Source organism: Plodia interpunctella, chromosome 8 (assembly GCF_027563975.2).
Source record: "Plodia interpunctella isolate USDA-ARS_2022_Savannah chromosome 8, ilPloInte3.2, whole genome shotgun sequence".
NCBI classification, from domain to species: Eukaryota; Metazoa; Arthropoda; class Insecta; order Lepidoptera; family Pyralidae; genus Plodia; species Plodia interpunctella.
The window spans coordinates 6,971,669-6,996,618 of NC_071301.1; positions in this window are offsets into that span (position 1 = coordinate 6,971,669).

A 24,950-nucleotide genomic window follows, 5' to 3' on the forward strand; every position below is an offset into this window, starting at 1 on the left:
AAAGAAGAGGACTCCTTTCCTGAAACATCGTTAGGTGAATTCGAATATTCAAAAGTTTTTTATTATTGTTTCCATCTGATATACAGGTTGTCGTCGTGTCTCGTCTGCTAATGGATGCGCTGTTGGCCAAAACGACAGTTTCCGCTTCACTTACTTTTACTTCCGACGAAACCGATATTTTTTCACTAAAATCAAGAAAGGTGTCACCACGGCTATTCGAGAACGCCATCGACTTGTCACTTCGCTGTCTAAACGAAGCCTTATATTTATTACGTACTATTTGTTTGTAGTGTTGTGTTACAATTTGGGGGCGTTAGGTGCATATACTTACGTAAAGTGGTATGAAAAATCCATGTACTATTTGTATCGGTTCCAACAGATCAATATGGCATTTCTTAATAATTTTATTGACGTATGCCATTCTGCGTATCAAATTAATTACTTAGCTCGAGTTGCTCCAGAAAGAACACTTTTGTTTATTCTTCAAATCCCATTCTAAGTATATAAGATCGGTGCTTTGTATTGAAACTTGGACTTGACATCTGATCAAGAATAAAAGAAGCATACTTTGAAGTTCTACCACTATATTACTAAAGCATTTTGTTTATTAATTTTAAAACCAAAGTTTAATTTTAATTTGTTATAAAGTTGGTTTTAATTTTGTATTTATTCTATATATTAATACATTTAATTTGTGTATTGTTAAATAAATTAAAAGTAAAGGAAGAAAATTTAATTTTATAAATACATTTCTATTGACCTATTTTTTAAATTTATATTGAGTTCAGAATATTTACACAATAAACTTTAGTACATACTTCACAAATCAAATTCCATTTTAATTTCTTCGGATCAAAAGAGATATCTTATAATAATAAAGATAATCGTTAAAACAAAATCAAAGCGCGAAGGAAACATCTGTTCAATGTTGCCTAGATAAATAAAACGCACAGTGGCACAAAAATATATTATAGATACCTATAGAGGAACTTGTCCCGCTGCGTGACTTTTTCACATAAAAACTTTTATGCTTCCTTCCAAAAAACGGGACGCATAGAATTAATTCAAATTAGTTTGTATCATGCTTCCCATCGCATAATATCGTTACGCTTTTGAATAATTTATGTGGCAGAATAAATAAAAGGTGTGGTTTGTGGACTCCACCTATGCGTATGAGAAAAACGCCCATAACATAACATAACAATGACAGTAATGTTATTTGCATGTAAGTAGGCACAGATCTACCTACCTAAAATTAAAAAAAAAACTAACAACATTGGATTTAAACGTGGCGTGTGTTCCCGCCCTAGAATAGGATCACTCCGAATCCTCCCGTGGATATCGTACGAGGCGACTAAGAGACATGCCTTAACAGCTGATAGAAAACAATAGCATTCCCAAAAAGGGTTGACAAAGCCAGACTGTTGGTTGCAAAAGCATACAGCCAAATTTTCAATATTTAACGGTTGATTTTTTACGAGAACCTTGGGCTTCGAGACTTCACAGCTTCGTGTCACGGGAGAATGAGAGAGAAGCAATACTTAAACCATCGTTATTTTTAATATAGTTCGATAATAATCTAACAAGTCATTTATTGTTTTGGGTTAGCAATCGATTTAGCTTCACTAATCTCCTGTATATCTCCATCACTCTAGTATTTTGCGCAATAAGTATTTCTTATTAGAAATAATGACTTTGAAGTTGACACCAATAAGAACGAAAAATTACGAACACGCAACTTGTTTGACCTAAGTCTGAAATGTCATTAGAATGTAAATTCAAAGCGCTCTAGGGACACGATATTCTCATCTCGTCTCATGATCAAAGTTTCAAGGAAAATTTAACTTCAAGTCCAAACTGCTCAGTTTGTATTCAAGCACTGAATGTGCCCCACTAACAACAGCTAATGTTATACAATAATTGTTATCATTGAGATGTCAGTTGCTATCTAGATAGAGTAGCTTAAGAGATGCTTCCTACTAAAACCGCAACCACTAATCCTAATCGCCTTAATCATTTTGAATTGAATGAATGAATTAAAAAATATTTAGATAAACAAAAAATCTGTTTCTTGGAAAAAACGCAAAACATATAGCGCCGACCTCGGTGGCGCAGTGGTAAAGTGCTTACCCATGAACCGAGAGGTCCCTGGTTCGATCCCCGGTCGGGTCTTGGATGTTTATCTATATATGTATTTGTTAAAAAATATAGTATCGTAGAGTTAGTATCACATAACATCGGGCTAGCTCAATCTGTGTAATTTGTCCTAATATATTAATATATTAATTTCATTTAATATATTGATATAAATAATATACAATACAATATAAATACAGTTGGTCAAGTCTTAAATAAATTTATTTCAAAACCTACGCATACTACATATAAATCAGATCTATAGAGTTGAAAGACATTGCATTTTTTATCAACATACCCACACTAATTATAATTTATCGTTGTACATTGCTACCGAGACGGCCACCGAATGATGTCGACTATAAGTGATCGAGTCACACCTTAACTTTCAAGTTGTCAGTGTAAACAAGAGATAACATATGATGTACTACTGCATTATCATGATTGCCTGGTACTTGGGTTTATTATAATTAGATTGGAATTTGTCAAATTATAAAGTTTTTTTTTATGAAATTTTGATTGCCTACTTCAAGATCGTCATTTTGAAAGATATTTTATTATTTCTATACAGAAATAGAAAATATGAAGAAATATTATACTATAGTAGCAAATGTTGCCACAGATGTCGATGCCCTATGAAAACATACTTTCATACAGAAAATATACCCCCATAAAATATTTTTTATTAAAACTGGATAGTGAAGAAATCAACAAATAAGATGTATTTTGAACAAAAATTTAGAATACTATGTATAACATTTTATAGGTGATAGAAAAAGTATCGTCGTTTATTAACGTAAAATTTACACACAATATTCGTGTCCAAACACAATAAAAAAGTTAATTTAAACATTAACAACCCATAAAAGATCAGAATTCCCATAGCTAAAGTAACAAAACATTATCATCTTCACTAATTCCAAATCATATAAAACATAGAAGACAGCCTAATAGATTCCACTCGCATGATGATAGATTCTACTGCATCGTGTCTCATTAAGTATCAGTTTTTCTCAGACTATACTTACACGACATATGCTTACAAAATCAATTAAAAGTATTCCAAACTTTAACGCAGCGAGAATTGAGTTCAAAATTAATGTAGGAAATAACAAATAAATAATTTGTCAAAGTACACGAATAATTTATGGTTATTATAATCAAACACTAGCATGGTTGCTGTAACAATCATTTGTTTTCTTCGTCCACCTTGCTTGTTAAACAAAATTTTGACATGGACGTGGCCGTGGGCGTCTCTATTCTAGTGTGTAGGTTTAGACCCACGTGGCAAAGCTCTTTTGTTCTCCTTTCCATCTTGTTGAATGAGTTTTGTATGCAAAAATCTAATAGGTTCGTGTCTGGTCCACGGATTTGTATGTAAGTACTTAATATACCACGCTGGTGACAATTGTATTGTTCTATTGTATGCCAAAATCAAACCAAATGTCAAGAGTGTTATTATTGTTGCTACTTATTTTATTGATTTAAATTTCTCAATTATCATTTTTTATCTAAATCCATCAGTAAATCTTATTCGTAAAAGCTTATTTCAAGGATTCAATTTGATGTTAGTGTAAGAAGCTAGTAGGAACCGAATGAGTCACCAGTGATTTGAAATGAAATAAGAATACGAATGTAACCTACAACTAGAAAATGCCATGTGCACAAACTAAAACTTTATTTTCTAAAAGTCAAGATTGAATTTTGGACGGCTTGTATTACAAAGGCAGCATGAGTAAAATTGTTTCAATGCTGAGGGTCGAGACCTTTTTTCTCAGCGATCAGTATCAGACTCGTTCATCGATGGCCGTCGCGACAATACTATCGAATTTTGGTACATCGATATGGTAATATACCGGCCGATGCATTCCTTACCTTTGTGTACATATGTTGATGAGGTGGGCGAAACCCTATTGATATACATTCAAGTGTATTGTTAATAATATTGGGTAGACCAGTTTTAAAAGGCAATTTATTCTCTCTCGATGGGACATTTGATAGTGCTTAGTCACATAGCTTTGTTTCTTTTTTGATATTGTTGTTAGATGATACGTGTAATACGTCTTAGATAGAAATCGATACTTTTATCATTTAAGGGTGAGTTGCACTGGCAACTTTAACGTTAACTCTAACGTATGCAGTAAAACGTAAAGTACGCCGTTTTGTCTAAAAGTCAGGAGCGTGGGTTAAATCAACGTCAAGTTTGACCGTGCAACTCACCCTAAGATGACGTTGACAAAATTATGACATTCAAAATTCAGTTTTCTTATTCAAAGTTTATGTCGTGATATATACCAATATAAAAGCTATTGAGAAAAAGCAGTAAATTCTCATCAAACGATCCATTGTGAACTTGATCTAAAACGTTTTAAACCCCTTGACTTTAACCACAATAATCCTCTACGCCCATAAAATTGGTATTTACCCAAATTAAACTATGGCCTTAATTGATACAAATGGTCGTTTCTAGTTAAACGTAATTGAAGAATACGCAAGGATCAAGTGTGAGCACCCGGCATAAGTTTGGACCTAATTGTTCTTACGTCAAAGTTAATTAAACATGCCAAAGAAAGTTGAATAAATGCACGTTGATGATCATATTTTCTATTGCGATAGTTCAAATTACTGTAATAATTGCCAACTTATTTTAGACCAAATATTGTATTCTTGTATTTAGTGGCCATTAATAACATAACATAACATATATAATATAGTGTATAGAGAATTAATAAAAACAATTGTAATTAAAAATATTAAACATTATTCCATAAATGAATAATATTATATTGTGTTGAAAGTTTGTAAAGTAAAATAGGCTATATTGGCATTGGCAGAGCCATAGGCAACTGCTAGTATCAAGTATTTTCTTCGTTGTGTGTTAATCAATTCGGATTTTGATATAAAATTCTCTATATAAACATGATACTTTAAAATGTAGATTTGCCGTATTGACTTGTTCAATAAGGCATTATGACAGAATACATTAATTAAAAAACTTCTTAATTCTCTTACTTTGAATAAAACAAAGCAAATCAAAACTTACAAATACAGTTTGCATCGTTGTAACTAAACTATGCAAATAAAAGATTTAATTAGTGCACAGATGCGAAACATCGTCAAAGCACCAGCGCCATTTTACTTTGGCAAATCAGATTGTGCAATTTGAAAAACATGTTCTCATTTTGGAGACACAAAATTAATTCTCTCGACGGACTAAAGGGCCAATCGAAAGCAAATACAAAACTCATTTTAATCCGTCACAATTTTATTGCAATCAAATGGGTGTTTGTTATGTCCAAATAAAAATCCAATATAATTTTATATGGTGGAAGAGAAGGCATTGTTTTCGGCTATCGGAAACGCTGTAAAGACTTTTAAATTGGCCATCGTTTTGGTTTTGTGTTCAATATTGAATTTTAAACTCAGGCTCCTGCTGGGTAATAGCACTTTCAAATAAATTGCTTAGCTGTGTTTAGCTCTAGAGTTAACTTTTGACGCAATCAATGAAGCAAACGAACATATACGTAACGGTTTTAGGAATTAAATGTCTCTTTAGGTTTATTTATGAGATGTCGTGCATGCATTAATTAACCGGGATCGTCATTTAGATGAGCAAATGTTTATTGATTCTCACAAATTCTAATCGTAACACTAATTTTACGTATCAATTATTTTTTTCTGGAAATTTCCCACTTTGTTTTATCTAATGGTGGACTGGACAATTAATCCATCATTTTTGTACTTTTTGTATTTTTTTCATTACAATTTCAATAAAATAAATATATGAAACAGGGCATAGCAGATCCTGGTTTATAAAAAGTTAGCTAATAACACAAAAACTATTTTCCGAGCCCTCATACATGGCATCATATCTATTAGTTGTCCTTTTTTGGACGTGTTGCTGATTTACTGTTGCCGGCAGTTGGAAACTTTCCTAATAAATAAACCGTATTCGCGCTGACGTCAAACTCCACGCTCCTACGAGTATCTCTCACATTGGACAGGACTGTTGGTTCATGTTTATTTCTTCTGTGTCTATTTTAATTGCGACTATACCTATTCTGCAAATCTTTCTAGTTCCTGAAATCATAACTGGATATGCTGGTCGTAGTAAAACTTAATCTGACAAAAAACTCGAAATGCGTAACACCAAGTATCAACGAATGATGTCAAGGGTAAGTAAAAACCTAACTAATTAATCATTAATATTCCATAGGTAATTAAGTATCTACATTAGATTAATAAGTTGCTATGTACGAGATCTAACTTTAATTCTAAATAAATAGCGAAGCTTGTGGCTTCAATAGGTATAGGACCAAAAGGCACAAACCTTGCTTTTTGTGTCCATGCTACATAAATTTGTCCCTTTCCCACAACATATTCTGGTCCTTTATGAGTAGGGTCACGGTTTGTAGGCTAAACTCCGCCATTTATCTCTTTTAATCGGGCAGTAATGAACTTTGTTCAGAAAACATAGTTCTGCAGATTGTTTGGACATATCGCTCTGTGTAATTGCTTTGGGAAACACAACTTTATTTTTTTATGACGTTTAATATTAATAAATATTAAATATACTGTTTAAAACGTGATTTTGTCTATATTTATATAAAATTTTATAATATAATATATATTTGTATCCAATATTTATTAACAGAATACATATTGATAGTGGATTATAGATTTCATATATTTCCATTGTTGAATTAAATAAATATCCATATTTTTTATAAACAATAAAATATTACAAAGTTAACACTTCCAATAGATTTTACATTAAGTATAAATTGAAATTTTAGTCATCTCTTGTCTTGTTTAATATCAATTTAAATTACAGCTATTTCATAGTTACTTTTCCTGTTTCATAGTTTGTAGTTGTAGGTAAACAATGAAATTCTCGCTATTACATCAAATCTTATTTATATTTTATTTAAGGTGAATTACATTGACGTTTGATGTTAATATAAATCGGCGCGCTGCTGACGTTTAGACAAAATGGCGCACTTTGCGTTTTTCTGGTTACCGTCAAAGTAGACGGTGCTAACCACACTTAGATAGTATTATTTAAAACTGCAGACATACATATACTTCAAAGTAAATTTCATCGATGACTTTTTATTGAAATCTCTACCTGTGCCGAAGCGAGCTTTTGTGACATAGCGTTAAAATAGAATTTTATGATTCCAGTTTGCAATTTTCGTGATATAATCGCCTATAAATCGTAGATAAGGATAATATTAATGTTACAAATAAATGTTCGATTTGATGTCGTAAAGTGATTTAAATTATTCATAAATTAAATTTCGTCTCATTATGTTAAATACTTGACTTATAAAAATGCATGTTTTCCTATAAAATAATTTACTAACACGAATAAATGTTTATTTAAGTAGTTTTATATGAATGACACTAGTGAAAGCAATGCTAAAATCTGTCATTTCCATATTTTATTTTTTAACCCCGACGCAAAAAGAGGGGTGTTATAAGTTTAACGAGTCTGTCTGTGTATCTGTCTGTGGGTCGTAGCTCCCAAACGGATGAACCAATTTTCGTTCAGTTTTATTGTGTCATAGATAATTTTATCCCGAGTGTTCTTAGCTATGTTTCATGAAGAAAATCTGTTCAGCAGTTCAAAAGTTGTAGCGAAATGAATATTGAAAGTTTTTTTTAATTTGTCTAACAAATAAACATTTATTATTAGTTATTTATTATATTAGCTGGATGTGATGTTATAATTCTCATCACATCCTGCTTGAGAGCAAATCAATAAAAAAATCTTGTTTGAGAAGGATCTAATTTATTTTTCCCGTTAGCATTGTTTTTCCCGTTAGCAAAATAACACAACAAATGAGATTGATTTATTGCTTTTTTTTTTGTTTATTGTCCGTACCAATTATTGTACTTATATAAACGCTTTATTTTTATTTATTTGTATCAAAGACGATTTTGAAAGATGGGCGTCCATTTATAAAATATTAGCTTTTAGGCTTCGCCAGTGTTTACCCCCCTAATCATTTCTTAGCGGATAGTCATAATCTACTTTCCTGCCAGTATTTTCTTATTAATTAGCCCCGTAGTTTTCGAGATTTCGTTGATGAGTGAGTACATGTTTTTCGCTATACGTGTAGATTATCTCATTTAAAGAAAATAAATATTTCTTGGCATATTATAAGGATAAAGTAAATGCAATCGCACATGTCGGAGTTAATACCTCTGGTACACACAAACTGAATAAGGGAGCAAGTTTGTGCGGGAAACTTAGCAGATTTGCGAAAACGCTCGCGGCTTCTAAGAATGAGGCACGGGATTTTGTTCTACATTCTCAATGCGTTTGCTAACTGAAATCTCTTCAAGCGTTTCAAACTTTTGAAATGCTGCTTTTAATTAAATTTCAAGTTGACAATTCTTATTAATTTTGAGTAGTGTCTAACAATGTTCGTGATGTATACCTATTATACAGGCATCGGTCGTTGTCCATCTGTTAAATTAACCTGACTTGACCACGTGCACTTTTACTTGTCGGTGGTCAATGAATAAGTGCAATATATACATTTTATATACAAAGGAAAAGTAAGAAGAAACAAATATAACATTAGGGATCTAACACATCCCAGAAATGAATACTACTTACATTTCACTTGAACTTAACATATTATAAAACAAAGTCCTCTACCGCTTCTGTCTGTCTATTTGTTCGCGATAAACTAAAAAAAACACTGCACGGATTTTCACGCGGTTTTCACCAATAGACAATGTGATTCCTGAGGAAGGTTTAGGTGTATAATTTATTATGTTTTTACCGTCGTTCTTTAATATCCAACAATAAAACTATATCTTTATTTGTTGTTTTCAACTGTCCATCGTGAAATCTTTTTAAGATCTGTAAGCTCAGGCAGTAGGTGATTCGCACGCACTGTCCTATCGTCACGATCCACAAACAGGCTATTTGTTGACGAATTTATTTGTTTCGATAACTATTTGTACTAAACGGCTGTGGAATTATCGATTAAATCCTTCGATGGCGAAGAATCGAGACACAATGCGTTAACATTGTTATAGCCACCTAACGGGCAGTAGACGACGGGTTTAAATACTAAGAACCAGGTTCTAGATTTCCCACGTCTGTGGTTCCGTCTATCGTCGGATCAACGGAGAACAATGCAGATATTGTATGAAGTTTCGATGAACATTGATGCACGTCAATATCAATAGAACATCAATAGACCTATAGAAAACCACGGAATACAGTGTAGACGCAACGTGAATCATTGCCGCAAAGGAACACGTATGACTGCTGCCAGATTGTTCCATCGTCCTCTGTTGTTTTGACGACCGTCAATGGACAACGCAAAATATGTATGGAGACTCGACTTGCATCGTATATCAATGTTAATACCTACGGAAAACCACAGAGCACAATTTAACGAGAAAGCGTTAAGTCGATGCTAGAGAGCAATGAAACTGAGCTTATATATGTATGTAGTTGAATGTCAGTAGAATTATGCATCGATTATCTATACTATTATTATTAAGAGGTAAGCGTTTGTAAGTTTATTGTTGTGTTTGAGGCGGGTAACCTCCGAAACTACCGAACCGATTTCAAACATTCTTTCACCATTAGAAAGGTACATTATCCAAGATTGCTATAGGCAATATTTTATCTCAAAATTCCCACGGAAACGAAGCCCCAGGCACCATCTATTAATAATATAGCAAGCAATTAAACCTAATTATTATTTCATATATAGTTATAAATAAATATAGTGTAGCCATGGTCTACACTGAATGACGTAAACAAAAGAAAAATAATTTCCCAAAAGAGTAACATTGTTTCGTGACATGTATGCATGATAGTAAACAAACTATCGTAACAAACTATTAATAGACTATAACCAGGGCTACGTAGCATTATCGGAAGCAAATCTAAAGAACTTTCGTAACACAAATAATTGATTTGGTGCCCCGAAATTAAGAGAGTACAGATAGGAGCCACTAATCCTTTCTATACATTATGTGAATATTTTGATATATGTATTAAAATCATCATGAGTACATAGTATAAAACAAAGTCGCTGCCCACTGTCTGCTTAGATCTTCAAAACAATTCAACGGATTTTGATGCGGGCTTTTTCAATAGATGTTATCGTAATGATTTCTAAGTTTTTTAAATCAAGATTATATGTTCTCTGATACATTCTCAATTTGGCATCAAACCAAACCTTGTACAAGTATACAAGTGTCGTATCGGTAATATTTTTATTTTACATCTCGCCGTGAGGGAAGTCTCAGTTCTATTTAAGTTTACTAAAAGAAAATGAAAGGAAATCAGTGTCCTGCCCGAGCCCTTATCGTTCCTTTCGCAATATTACAACGAACCTTTTACTCGATTGACTTCTAAAATCTTGTCATTTAGATACCAACTAAATGAACTACTACAAAAAATCACTACAATTTATTTTTAAAACTTGCAGCGAAACAAACAACCACAGGCTAGATAAATATATAAAACATGTAAGCAGTTAAAATAATAAATAAATATTTCTAAAATTTGTTTAGTTAAGATTTATTTATTTATTTTTTATCAAATTGTGTGTTTTTTTTTCACAAACATCTTTTTTAATAACTATATACCTATTTACCTACTAATGTGGAATGGAAAGAAACAAAACATCTCGGTGAGTTTACATTTATGAAGATTAATCATTAAAATCCCCTTACCTTACAAAAATATCACAAAATAATAGAGCTAAATATACTACCACACGCCCTCTACAATTTCGAAAATCCTTTTGACCCAATAACAAAGGGGAAAGTACACAATACTCATTTTGTTTCGGATTCAGCCCGTAATTCCCTTAACGTTTCTCAAATACAGAATAAGTAATAGTTTTATTTTGCAAAATGTCTGTCCCTCTATATCTATAGGGCGTAGGGTCATTATCCTGTCACACACAGACTGACATGTCAATCTCACACATGATATTTATTAGAAATATTATGAGATTATTACTAGTTCGCAATATAGTATTACAATACTATTTTATATACTTGTTGCAGCCATTATGTACGTGTATTATTAAATAGCATGATGTATTATTATTTATGATTAACGTCAAAAACTAAATAGTTTTTGACGAATTAATCATAATTCGTCAAAATTTTCAATTCAAAAAAAATTCGTGAACTCTTGAACAACTGGTCCTGGAATTTTGCACGACATTTTTCTAACGAATACGACGTGAAAAAGTGCGTGTGAAGGGCTAATTTTGATTTTAAATAGAAAAAAGTAGTTTCAGCCAGAATCAGGTAAAAATTATATTGTCTAACGTAAAGCTACAGGCAAAACTTAGTTATTTATATTATAAGAAGACTTGTGTAATCTCATCCAACCCATTACACGTGGACAGGTCCTACAACTCTGAAGCACGTAGGGTTATTCACTACGAGATCACAAGGTTGACCGATCAGACGTATGGTTCGACTCGCCGTTCGTTGTCTTTAGTTTTACCGAAAAGTTTGACTATAGATAGTGATAATTTTATTCTCACTAGTTCGATTTAGAATTCAGAATAGAACTAATCGGAATATTTTTTTCATTTGTCCACAGAAGTTTTACCAAAAATTTGACAATAAGACTACTGAGACTTTTCATTGACAATAGTAATAATTAGGATTCTAATATAATAGAACTAATAAGATTAACTATCCGACATCCGGCAGCTTGATGGGTCGATGATGTAAAATAAATTGCAACAACTGGATAGGGATGGCCCAGGACATGATGGTTGGCAGAGACGGAAGGAGGCCCAGCAGTGGGTCACGGAGGGCTGCAGATGATGATGATGAATACGACAATTTCTTTTACAAAATTTTCACTAGTTCAAATTGTACGTTTTGATTTATTTCATATCGACCGGTAGTACATAACTGATATAAATTATTATGTGATCGTACAATGATTTATTGATCGCATTTAGTGATGTGCCGAACTTTTCAGTAAAAGAATGATTGCATCTCAAAGGGTGCAGACCCATAAGGGAAATGTATATTATTTGTAAGACTTTTCTACTATTCTTGTAATATATTTATTTTTTAACTGCCTGGCGACCATAATTACTAATAAACAATGTAATATTATTTTGAGTTTAACCATCCACAAGTATCTCAGCCTTAGTACAATATAAATCTACCGTGGATGTCGTACGAAGGGATATTTATAAAACTTGACACTTAACAATAGTATTCCCAAAGACTGACGTCAGCCGGGCGGCAGACAGTAAAATACTAATAAAATGAGTACATACACGCCAAGTGGAGAAAGACTGGTCAACTCCGCGTGGTACCATAGTGAATAGAATAACCCAGCCCATAATTTCACAGCGAGATTTTTTCGCGCGAGATCCCTCGTGACTTTTCAGGGTTGTGTGTGATGGATCACGCGTTACTTTTTTCTTGCCTCTTATATCTCACGTTTGAGTGGCATATATGATAGACGAAAGTCTTTGACAGCGTATGGAAATTTTGTTATGACAAACTTGATTTTTATTCTTACGAGAAAACCGACGGAAGGGGAGATCAGGAATATAGAAGTCAGGAATATAAATAATATCCTATACTTTTGTGTAGAAACCTAAACTAATATATTTACATAAAATTTTACAAATAATGTATTGTATGCACTTTTATTTAGAAATAGCGCCAATGCATATTGTTGTAATGAAACTATGATATCGATAAAAAAAAATTAATCAAATTGTAATTCTCCAATTTCTATAAAAATAAAAAAGGATTTCTCTTAAAAAAAATAGTCAAGAAAATCTACTCTCCTCTTACTTCAAACTTGATATTATGAAAAATGGCGTTCTTTTTCAACTTAGAACTCAATTTATCATATCTGATACTAAGCCAGCAAAAACTTTCAATATTATAGGGAAAGGGATCGTAATCCCTGTATTTTGCTGTAGTTTTCAGAATATTATTATAAAGATTGAACAAAGACTTTAAACCAAAAAGAGATTTAGATTATTTGAAATTATAGTTTGACAAAGGATTTTTTTTCTCCTTTATTTGATCTGAATTCTTTCGCCGTCATAGAGTTGGAGCCCTGGATCCGCTTTCCTACGTTTTCAATCCACTTAGCTCGGTTTTCGGTATCCTTTATTTCCAAACTATTGGCACGCATATCATCCTTAACGATATCTAGTCAGCACTTTTTGTATTTGCCTCTTATGCTAGGACTAAGCGGCAGCGGTATGATATTTGTTCCCAACGTACATATAATTAAGTGGTTTACGTGAGACAAGACCTTATCTGCAAAGGTAGCACTCTGAGAGATTTGCTACCAATAAGTTAATTAATACTTAATTCCATTTTACTTTTAAATATTTCTCTTTGGATATATAAAGCAAAAAAAAAGCACATCATATGCATTTTTTTTTCGTTGACATCTTTGTTGATATTCAATTAACGAAAAGCAAATAGTTATTTTTTACATCGTAACTATGTCGCCCAGAAGCGCGTTCGCTATACTTGAGGTTGCAATATTTGTTAAATGTAATGCTCATTTATTCTCACGCTTTTGTGATGTTGTATTAAGAAATCATCGGGATAATTATAGACTATGTTTACACCCTTCTAAAACGGCATTACTCAGTAAAAGTATTGTATGTATGGCACCTAAAATTTATAACAAAATTCCACAAAAAAATTAAAGATCAGAATTTAAATTTATTTAAAAAGCACCTCAGGTCCTTGCTGATTGATAAATGTTATTATAATTTGAACGTTTTTTTTAATGATAGCTTTAGATAAAAAAAATAGTTGATTTAGTTACTTTTATTTATTCGATTTTGGTTTGTGGGATGATGCGATGCTCTTCATTTAAATTTGCATACCCGTGGTCGGTGAAACCTGTAGGATTAAGATTTTTAGATAGTAAAAAAATGTAAACTTATGTCTTTGCAAATAAATAATCTTTGTCTTTTGTCTTCGCGTAAAAAATCAATCATTAAATTTTGAAGATTTGGCTATGCTTATAAGATCGCCTGCCTGCCTGACTTAAACTTTCTTTGGGATTTCAATGTTGACTATCAGCTGTTGTTGCTTATTCGTGCTTCTTAACGAATATCCACGGGAGAATTTGGAGTGGTCCTATTCTAAGGCGGGACCACAATTTACATCTTAACTTACATCTTACAACTTAACTGTACTGCTTAATGATAATCATTACAAAATTTCATTGAACCTTCTTACAAAATAGGGGCCTTTATTCTCGGGCGACATCCCTTATTAATTAATTTACATACTATGTTTAGACAGGGCGACAAAAATCATGACATAATGGACCCTTGGCTCTTGACTGTGAGGTGATTGACAAGAGTACTGCATTTTTGTTGGTCCTTGAGAGTTTTTGAAATAAATTTTGGAAATAGTTGTAACTGGTAAAAGGTTTTAGTATATAGATTGAAGAATTCTATGAATTAGAGTGTCCTAATAATCTTATCTCAAAGTTTGTATTTGCATTTCCACATGTTTAATATTACTGTTTACAAAAGCTGCTCCAGTAGGAAAAGTAATGTGAGCATTTTGCTTAAATATGACAAATAATGGAGATGAATTAGTTTTTATATTAATCGATCAGCATTCTGTAAGACAACTCAAAAAACTCATTTCTGAATCCGCGGAGATATTGGTATTCTATAAAACTCGATTGAGCACTCTAGCGCCCTACTTGCGAAAGTGTCAGTGAATTGAACTAAACTCACTGCGTAATTTTGACAAATATGTATGAGATGACATACAAACTGACATTCGGGCAATATTAATAAATCTGGGTCAATCAGTCTCTCTCGCTTAATGCGAAATGTACCTACATACAAATATTTAAATATATACCTACATAAAAATGCTTCAAGGACTCAAATCCCGGTTCCCTCTGCATACTTTAACCACTACACCAAATAATATAATATAGTGCGAATGAGAATCTTTGCATTCTGCATTAAAGCAATTGGAACATTTCCATAATTGGACAAAGGGTGAAATTGCCAATCTAGCTAATTAATAAATCAGGCCTTGTCTGGGCAAACAGTGTCGGTCAACATTTGTGTCTGCCAATTGGACTGGCATAATGAGTTTGTGTACTTGCACTGGGTACTTGTGGCAACTATCTAGGTATCTACATATTTATACTGAATTTAAACGTAAGTAAATAGTAAAAAGACATTAGTATTATAAAAAACGATATGATACTTTAATTATTGGAATAGAGCATAAAATAACAATAAATTTTGAAAAGGATTACGTGTTTTGTTTTTAAATGGAACCATTGAATACTTTTTCTATAAAAAAATAAGATTAAAATATGATAAATAAACAAATAAATTGAGAAAACATAATTTGACAAACCAAATCCAATATCACTTAACAGTTGTTTTCCACAGATTTCAGAAACCAAAGAACCATACTACTCGGTAAACATCAATAAACTCTTCGATACAAATCACACTATTTATGCTATTTGCCCAATGTGGGGTAAATTCAAATATTTACTCATGCTAATTAGTGTGTCAGAGCCTATATTTGGCTCTGGTTTGGCCACTGCGGCTAAAGTTTAATGAATCATTTGACCCCTCACAATGTTATTTATTGATGTTGCTAATCAGACAAATGGGTAATCCATTAGTTATAGACCGCTGCGGAATGGATGGGGTGCAGAATTGAAAACTCCAACTTAGTGACTTGTAACCTTTCAATGACTAAAATGTGTTGATAAGATGTCTATAATATTTGTTTATTAACCTGCAAGTGTAGTTTCTCACTAGCTGTATATGTATTACATTATTTGGTAGAAACCTTAGGATATTTTTTCCATGTAAGAAAGAAAGATTTATACTTCAGCGTTCTGCTTGTAATAAAGGCATCAGATCCATTTCTGAACCAAGCAAGGACTATAAAAGTATATCCGAGGGAATAATCAAATTCAAAACAGTCACGTCCCCCTTAAATTATGTTAGCAACTTAGCCGAGTCTCTTTACGAGGGCGAATTAAAAATTAATGCGCTCTTACGAAACCAGCTGAAGACAACTTGATCAAAATTTCAAGTTCTCTAAGTTGGTAACATTTAATTAGTAACCTTAACGCGGAATTTGAGCTCAAAGACATGCGTTCTCGTTGAGCAACAAATGCGAACTGACAAAATGTTAAGTCAGCATGAATTATGAGTTCTACTCGCGCCACCCCGGGGAAATTAAAGTGTCTTGCTGCAACTTTAAGACGCGCAGGTACAGGCTCGCGCTTCCTTGCAAACTGAATAATAAACTGAATATCTTCTGTTTTCAGGTATTGACTATGTTGCTGACTGTTTACTAGTGGTTCATTTGCCTCATAGCACATATTCATATTCATGAAAACTGAATATTTGTCTATATCTTTTATTAAATTACACACTGTTAAAATCACAAATCACCTATTTAGCAGCTTTTGAATTAAATATAAAAAAATAAATTGATTCTTAAAATTATTATAATATTACTTTTCATACTGAACAAACAATTTAAATGAGTTGATATCGGCTCCTCATAAAATTTTGTTCTAAAAATGTGTTTATTTATTGCAGATTATAAACAGTACAAATAAATAAAAGAATAAAAGTGCAATGCCGAGTGGTATTCACTTAAAAGTAAATCTCATTGTAACGCAGTTTTAACTATACGAGTAGTCTCATCAAGCCAACAAATAGGGCGTGTCTAGAATGAGAGTCTGCACATATGTACCGGCACTCTTGGGAAATAAATTGTACCCAGCCGTCTGATTGCAGCCTTATGAGATTTTTTTAGTTCGTTTTAATAAGATAAAAAAATAAGATAGAAAAAGTTTTTCACTCTAGGGAGATTTTGGTTACATTTCGTAGTTTTTTTTTCAGGAAGCTTATTATGTGAAACGTTTTCAAAATAGGTAAACGAATGTTGTCTCGAGTATTACTTACTTAAATATCTACTATTTAACATTAAAACATCATAAAAATGTGCGTGGCATAGTGAGCGCATTGTCGCTGCTTTTGATTAAAATTAAACCAATTACATGACAATATTTTCCAATCTTAGTGACTTACCTGACTACCTACTTTGGCTGTCAAAAAATATTGAAATTTAAAATTGTTTAAATAATGGGAATCTACCTATAGCGAAAATTTACTTACTTGATGTCGTGAAGGACGATATAGGTACGTGAACTTCTATGGCGCGGTAATAGCGGCGAGCGTGCAATGAATATAGGTAGGTTGATGTGCTGTAGACTGTACCAATGGTATGACAACTAGCGACGCTGGCGACTGTGCGAAATAGAGGTAGAATTAATCTGAAATATGTTCAGATGAGAGAATTATGTACTACTCCCATGTTTCACTAACATTTTAAAGTCTTTTCAGCTCTCATTTCGACCTCAACCTAATACTGTCACAATAATTTACGGCTGTCTAAATGCAAATCGATTTTCAACCCTCTTCTAAATCTATTTCCCTTAATGACCGCGTTTTAGCTCATTATAATCTAATGTAAAACTAGGACGTGTCAGCCTGGGCAAGAAATAACTTCCTATTAAAACTGTCCAACTGTCTGTAACAGAACAAAGGGCTCAAGTCATAAGAAACATGTCAATTGCATTAGATAAAATATGTAAGCACGTGCAAGAATGAGCAGTAAAAAAAACTCATCATTATCATCATGAACTTATCCTCTCCCAAAGTAAACGTTGGACAAAATTAATGCCTATTTTTACCCCAAAATAATATCTTATTGACACAATAAAAGACTAATTTTGGATTCAATTTTTCAAATCTTGCAACACATACATATATATTGGTGGGCATTAATGTTATTAATAAATAATTTGATAAATACAATAACGACCTACTCTATGCCCTTACTCAGCCATGTCGTTACTCAGTCGTACTTCGTTGTTTTGACGTCCGCTGAAATTATAGGAAGTTTTGACGTGCGTCAACGAACGTCAGTGTCAAAACCAACGGAGTAGAAACCAACGGAACTACGTGCTGTGTCGTCGCACCGGAGCACGACTGAGCAATACTCTTATGACTTACACCACTCAGAACCGTCCACTGATCGGAACTCTAATCTGTGTACACGTCGATTTTCATTTACTGACCGACCGCTTTTTATGGAGTTTCGTCTCTCAACACTAATTTATATTAAATTTATTGTGCATCGGACTTTTTGGTATAATTCAAATAGTTTTGTGTGTGGAACGGATAGACGAAAAATGCAAACTCACTATTGACTATGACAAAAAAAATACGCCTTTGATTTTCCATACTGTACCATGGTGATCGTAGACAACTTTACTTGTACTTTTACTAAGTCAATAATAATTCGTGAGATAAAAAATATGTATATTTTCATACTTTCGGTCACTACTTTATTTGTTATATAATAGAACATTTTATTGATATACTAATAAGAATAAAAGTACCAGCAATTTCAGAAACTTTAAAAACGAAATTAACTAATTCCGTACTGGGAATACAACATGATTACTTCAAAAACAGTTTTCGCCGCAAAGCTTTTAGATTCAGTTGCATCTGCTTTAAAAAGTTGCTCGCTTCCGACGAGCGAATCCAATATTCAAATTAAAGGAACACATCGCGTCGGAAAACCCAACAACATTAATATGATTCAGTTTCATTTTTGCAGAGTAGTTCCACGCAAGTTTCAGCTTGCCCCGAAACTCGCCAAGTTATTACTTTAGCAAATAAAGTTACACAAAAATTACTCCACTAGGGCCATACAGGGTGATTATGACGCCGGCGGCTACTTATTTTGTTAAAATCTACTCTGAGAACTGCATTTTTCTATAATATCTATTGATAAAAATAGAAAAAATGTAGTTCTTGGTGTAGCGAAGAAGAGCAAATGCAATTTTTAATATTTTCGTCAATATCGGCAATACTATGGTGTCAATTTTACAAAGATGACTCTTGGTGCTTCTTGATATTCACACAGTTTCACAGGAATTTGATTAGGTAATCAAAATTGGAAACTTTCGAACGACATTTTTGATTGTAATTTTGTCTGTCAATTAGCCTGTGTTCTCTCTTATATAATAATAGTCTGTATTTCTCACTCTCTTGTTGATAAAATCGGTAATGTGATAAAAAAGAAGAATATAAAATCAACACTTTTCTCTAAATTTACAATCAACCTGTATCACTACCAAACTTGACCGCTTATCACTCGTAATAAAGTAATTCCTATGTTCGTGATGTTGGAGAATGTGGTGTAATGACGTTGATACGTTTATCAGATCTAACTTGCCGTTTTCCAACAATTTACTGTGTTAACGTGAGAACACCAAACAAAAATCGTGGAGCACTATTATTGGCATAGCACATTGCGTGCGACACGGAAAACAATTTGAAGAAAAAAAAATTACTAATGAACAGTTTCATGGAAATTAGAAAAGTAGGCAAACTTTATTATTAAGTCTAATAATAGTTACGTTTTTTCGTGTAACGACAAAGCAAATTAATGTAATAAGTTTTTCTGAAATCGTCATCATAATCTAACTAATTTTTTTGTGCCAACAGCAATGGTAACAAAATTGGTACAAATTGTAGTACAATTTGTGAATGCGTCAATTTATACAATCTAATGTTAAGTCTGTCATTGTAAAAATTAGCTATGAGTCACGAAGTATTTGACAAGATAGAAAATATTGATGATCTGTGAAACAAAGACCTATTACAATAGTCAAAATAGGTACTACAATGACTCTAATTGTATAAACATTAGTTAAATAATAAAAATAACACCTAATATAATTTCTTTTTGTATTCTTCTTATTTCCTGTAGTAGTAACTTATGACAGTTTTTTTTTGTTAACAATAATTTGAAAAACGAATTTGAATAAATGTTTTGCATTACCTATGTGCGGTCATTTCAAACTTCTCTTTTTGAAGTTTCAAATCAAGCACTAGTCTCTTGAGTACGGCGTTAAAGTCAGCACAACTTACTTTTGAATATTCGGGTAAATCTTATAGCATTATAAACTAAAAGCATTTATTTTACAATGCTTGTTCCCAAATCACAACCCGGAGAATTCAAGTTTTAAACCCGCAATGTTTAAAATTCCGACACCGTCGTCGGTGTCTCAAAAGGAAACTTTATAAATAATTTTACTACTGCATTAGGGTCTTTGTACACTACTCGTATCAACTAAAAATGCAATCGAATGACTATTATAAACTGAATTTAAGCTTTACACTTTAAACTTTAAACGTTAAAAAGGTGCAAGGTATTTTCTAAATAGGATAATTTCTTGTAAAGTATTTTTTAGTTTGGTTTAAAACATAATTTTTAATCTTGCAGTAAATATTTCGGGAATACCCGTGCTATAGGAGACACGATGAATCCATAGCTCAACTGTAATCTTTCCCAAACGGTCCCCTCTACTACCTAGGTACCTTTATAAGGTCAGTGACAACTTATATATCTAAATTAATATAATTTGTATTAAATTACGACAAAAAGAAGAAGACACGTTTTTGTGACTTGAATAGAGATTTGATAATCAAGCTACAATACTAAAAGAGTTTGCAAAACAGAAACGTAGATAAATGTAAACTTAAAAGAGCCTAGTCTAAAAACGAAAAATTACGATAAAACTCCTATTTCATACTGCTGTGTTGGGAAGTGGGTTCAATAATGCAGGGTACAGCTGTAAAACGTAGCGGCTGAGCGGTGCCGTCGCTAAATGGCCACACTAAGGATTTAGTGGCCAAACGTGCCCCAATACTGGAATCATGTGGTAAAAGAAACCGCTCCTGCAATTTAAAACATCGATTAATGATATAGTGTGTGTGTTGTATTGTGTATTGTTATTTAGTCAAATTCACAAGGTGCGAATTATATTACTTTTATTTAAATTGCAATGTAACTATGTATGTCGCTATGTCCCTATGTCGCGGGTGGAATCATGCAACTCAAGTTGAAGCAGATATCTTCATCAAATCTTTAGTTTGAATGACAATGTATTATTATAATAAAGACCTAATGGCGCACACAAGAACGTTTTATTCATAAGTAGTAAATAGAACTATTTTTACTTTTATATACGCGGAACCAATTACTAAACACCCATTCATACTCCGACGATCGGAATAGATATTCAGAACTATTTCATCAAAGTTGTCTTCGCTCAGGGATTACCCGTATACAAAGTTACTATTAGCTCTTTTCGTACTTTACATAATTTCCCTTAGGATCATAAAACACAACACTTTTGATACATTTTCATAAGCCATTCTCTTTATGTTATTGTCCATAATTCAGTAGAATTGAACCATCAGTCGAACAAAAACATTGCGGAATATACGTGCCCGAGTTTCATTTGCTGAATTCAGTTTTTCCCAAGAGATTTTTCGTTCCGATATCATTCTTTATCAAATATTTGTTGCATTTATTTAGGGATGCCGTTGAAATTAAATTGATTTTAGTCATAGGTTATTTAAATGTCAAATCGAATCAAAATCCGTATTTAAAACGAAAGTAATAAAGATCTAAAGTTTAGTCCGTGAAATATAAAATAGTACTTTTACTAAAGAACATTTAATATGAGAAAAAATATTAAACAAGCTGTGTGCATAGTGCGACTTTGCTACTTACATCTCACCATCGAGTCGATTCGCAGTGGGACCAATCACAGTGTGCCATTGTGTCCAAACCGCAATGTGATTGGTTCTCTGCTTCCTCACTCGATTCTATAGTGAGATGTTAAATGCAAACCTTCTGATTTCTAGTTTTCATACACTCGAAACCATTAAACAAGCAGGTTTACCAAGAGACGACAATAGGGAAATAAAATTAAGTATCTACTGGCGTTAATTAGTTTAAAATTTAGTAACAGAATTAAATTGACTTTAAATTCCACGCGTATTCGACTAATGTCGTAACATATGTAACTTAAATAATTTATAACAAAATAAAATAAATATTGCGACGAATTGAGTAGGTACTTCTTCTTTTTTAAAATCAAATTTCTAGCCCAAATCAAATGAACGCTTATAATATAAAATCTATCAATTACTTATTTTATAAACAAACAGTTGGCTAGGTTCTCTTCAACACTAATCACATAGGTTTTTGTGTTAGTGAGCTACAGAAAGTAAATATTTTCTAAATTAATACAAATATGTGTAGAAGTACGTACAGAAAACCAATATCAAAATGGGCAATCCATTAATACTAATGTTCGATATTAAGTGCACCAGACAAGGGATGCAAGCGGACCCCGGTGCAGTCGGTGGTGCATGAAATTCATTGCATTTGCTGTATTGGCTAGTTACTTCAAAGGGCTGTGTTAAAGTTTTTTCTTAGTCTTATTTAACTTACTTTTTTTTTATAAATAATAGAGAATTGTCTATGTACTCAAAAAAATCGCAATATGTGAATACAGAATTTGGTATTTTTTATAGTTTTTTCATCTGTGTTTGGTTTCCGCCCTAGCATCTATACCTTCCGTGGATGTCATAATAATATTAGACGACTAAAGGACATATACCAGGCGGCCAATCGTAAAATAACATCCGAATCACAAAAAATATACTAATGTTCATTTTTTACACAGCCTTGAACCGGTTACGTTCGGCACATGCAAGTATGAGAGAGGTAACATATAGATAACTAGTTGCGCCCCGTGACTTAGCTCCCTTGGGAATTTCGGGATAAAAAGCACTAAATTTCATAACATCTGTCCAGTAGATTTTACTTGAAAGAATAACAAACATACATACTCACAAACTTTCTCATTTATAATATTAGTAGGGTGGTTTTTATCCAGTAACTTATTTCTATCATCCGCTGTTTGCTTTTTTTGTATTTCACGGAAACTTCGTCGGGAAAATTTAATCAGTTAACCCATTATGCGCACTTAACAACATATTTTTCAACAAGGAAATGTTTTCATAACCAATGCATTATGGTAAACATAACAAAAGCTAATATAAGAATATTGGCGCAGAGCAAACACTATGTTGCCTGTTGCAGCTGATTAGATAATATAACTTTGCGAGAAATTTGTTCTAAATCAACATATATTTAGAAAGAACAAATTTAGCTTATTAAAAAAAAACATTTGTCTATGATTTTACAACCGGCCGCCTGTCTGACGTCAACCCTCTTTGGGAATACTATTGTTGCCTATCAGCATTTAATGCCTGTTCTTTAGTCACCTAGTATTATAACTATGGGAGAATATAGCATGGTCCAATTCTAGGACCCACACGCCACACGCGACATGAAGATGAATTATGGAAAGATCCGTAGAAAAATAAGATGTCATATTGCTGTATTCTGTAGGCTGAAAGAATTGGATAACTTTAAAACCTAATTACCAGGTCCCAAGAGCCACGTGGTAACGTTGAAAATTCTTATTTCCTCAAAAAACTTTAATTTAAAGTTTGTTGCCAGAGGAATTCGTAGGCGGCATTCGTGCGAGCAAACTGCACTTCCTTATAAGCTTATTTTCTTCAGAAAGACTCGAAAATTTTCTTTAGATTAGTTTCTCTTGTTGGGAAAAATAAGATAGAACAAGGAATAATAAGTCCGCATTTTCTTAAATTGGACATCGCCGCCTCTCAGTGCAATTTTTTGCCTTCCATTGGGAAAATCTAATCTCTTTTATAAATATATTTTTTTATGCTAAAATATTTGTTTTCATAATACATAGTTATGAAAAAAAATACTTTAGCATAAAAATATACCTATATTTTCAATAATTTTTCGTAATAACAAAATGGTTTTTCAATTCACCAAAACTAAAGTGCTTTTTAATCCAATCGCTCTATTTGAAATACATTAGCTTAATTTAAAAATCTGATATTTTCAACGTATTCACATCGAAGTCTTTCCGAATTAATTATTTCAGATGAAAGGTTAATAACCTTTTTCAATCTTGAGTCTGCAAATAATATCCAGTGGAAGATTTTCGAGCTGGAAGTGGACGGACTAAGTAATGTATTTCGCAGTTTGTGATTTGCATCCTGAAAGAGTAATTTTAGAGAAGCCATGTCTGCGGTTATGTATATTGATTTTACGTTTCTAGTTTATTTTATATCGGTAAAATGTCGCCATTGCCTTATATAAGTATCATACAAAAAAAAGTTCAAATCTTAATAAAAAGTAAAAATTTGTATTTTCGATTATTATTTAATAAATCTTAAGTTTAATCTTAATTAAATATTTACACTTTGATTATAAAAAAACGTCATTGTGATCATTTATTTTTGTTTATTAAAATGAATGTAAATTATGTGAACTTTTGACAAAGCATGTGTCTGTGTGTCGATACGAATTTGTGATTTAGTTATTTAGTAATATTTGTTTTCATAATACATAGTTATGAAAAATTATAGTACTATATTCTGTTTCATTTATCAAATAAATAATTATTAATTAAACTGTTTAGTATAAAAAATAAAGATAATTTCTATCTCAAACATCTCAAACGAAAATACACCTCTCGTTTTCATGACGAATATTTCAAGATCTTCACTGTTGTAGCATCTTGAGATAAGTCTGTGAAAACTTTGAAATTAGACAGACTAGAATTTATTGCAAGAATCTTTGCTGAATAACGAAATTAGTTTTCTCTTTAAAAGAAGCATTACTGAATAGGATTTTTTCTAAGTAAAATTGTAGATCAAAAAATGTTCTTAAAGCAAAGGTTTAATAAATAAATCACCTAAAATTGATTTAACAGATTGACGATAAAATTTTGTACAGTTTAGATCACATCTAATTAT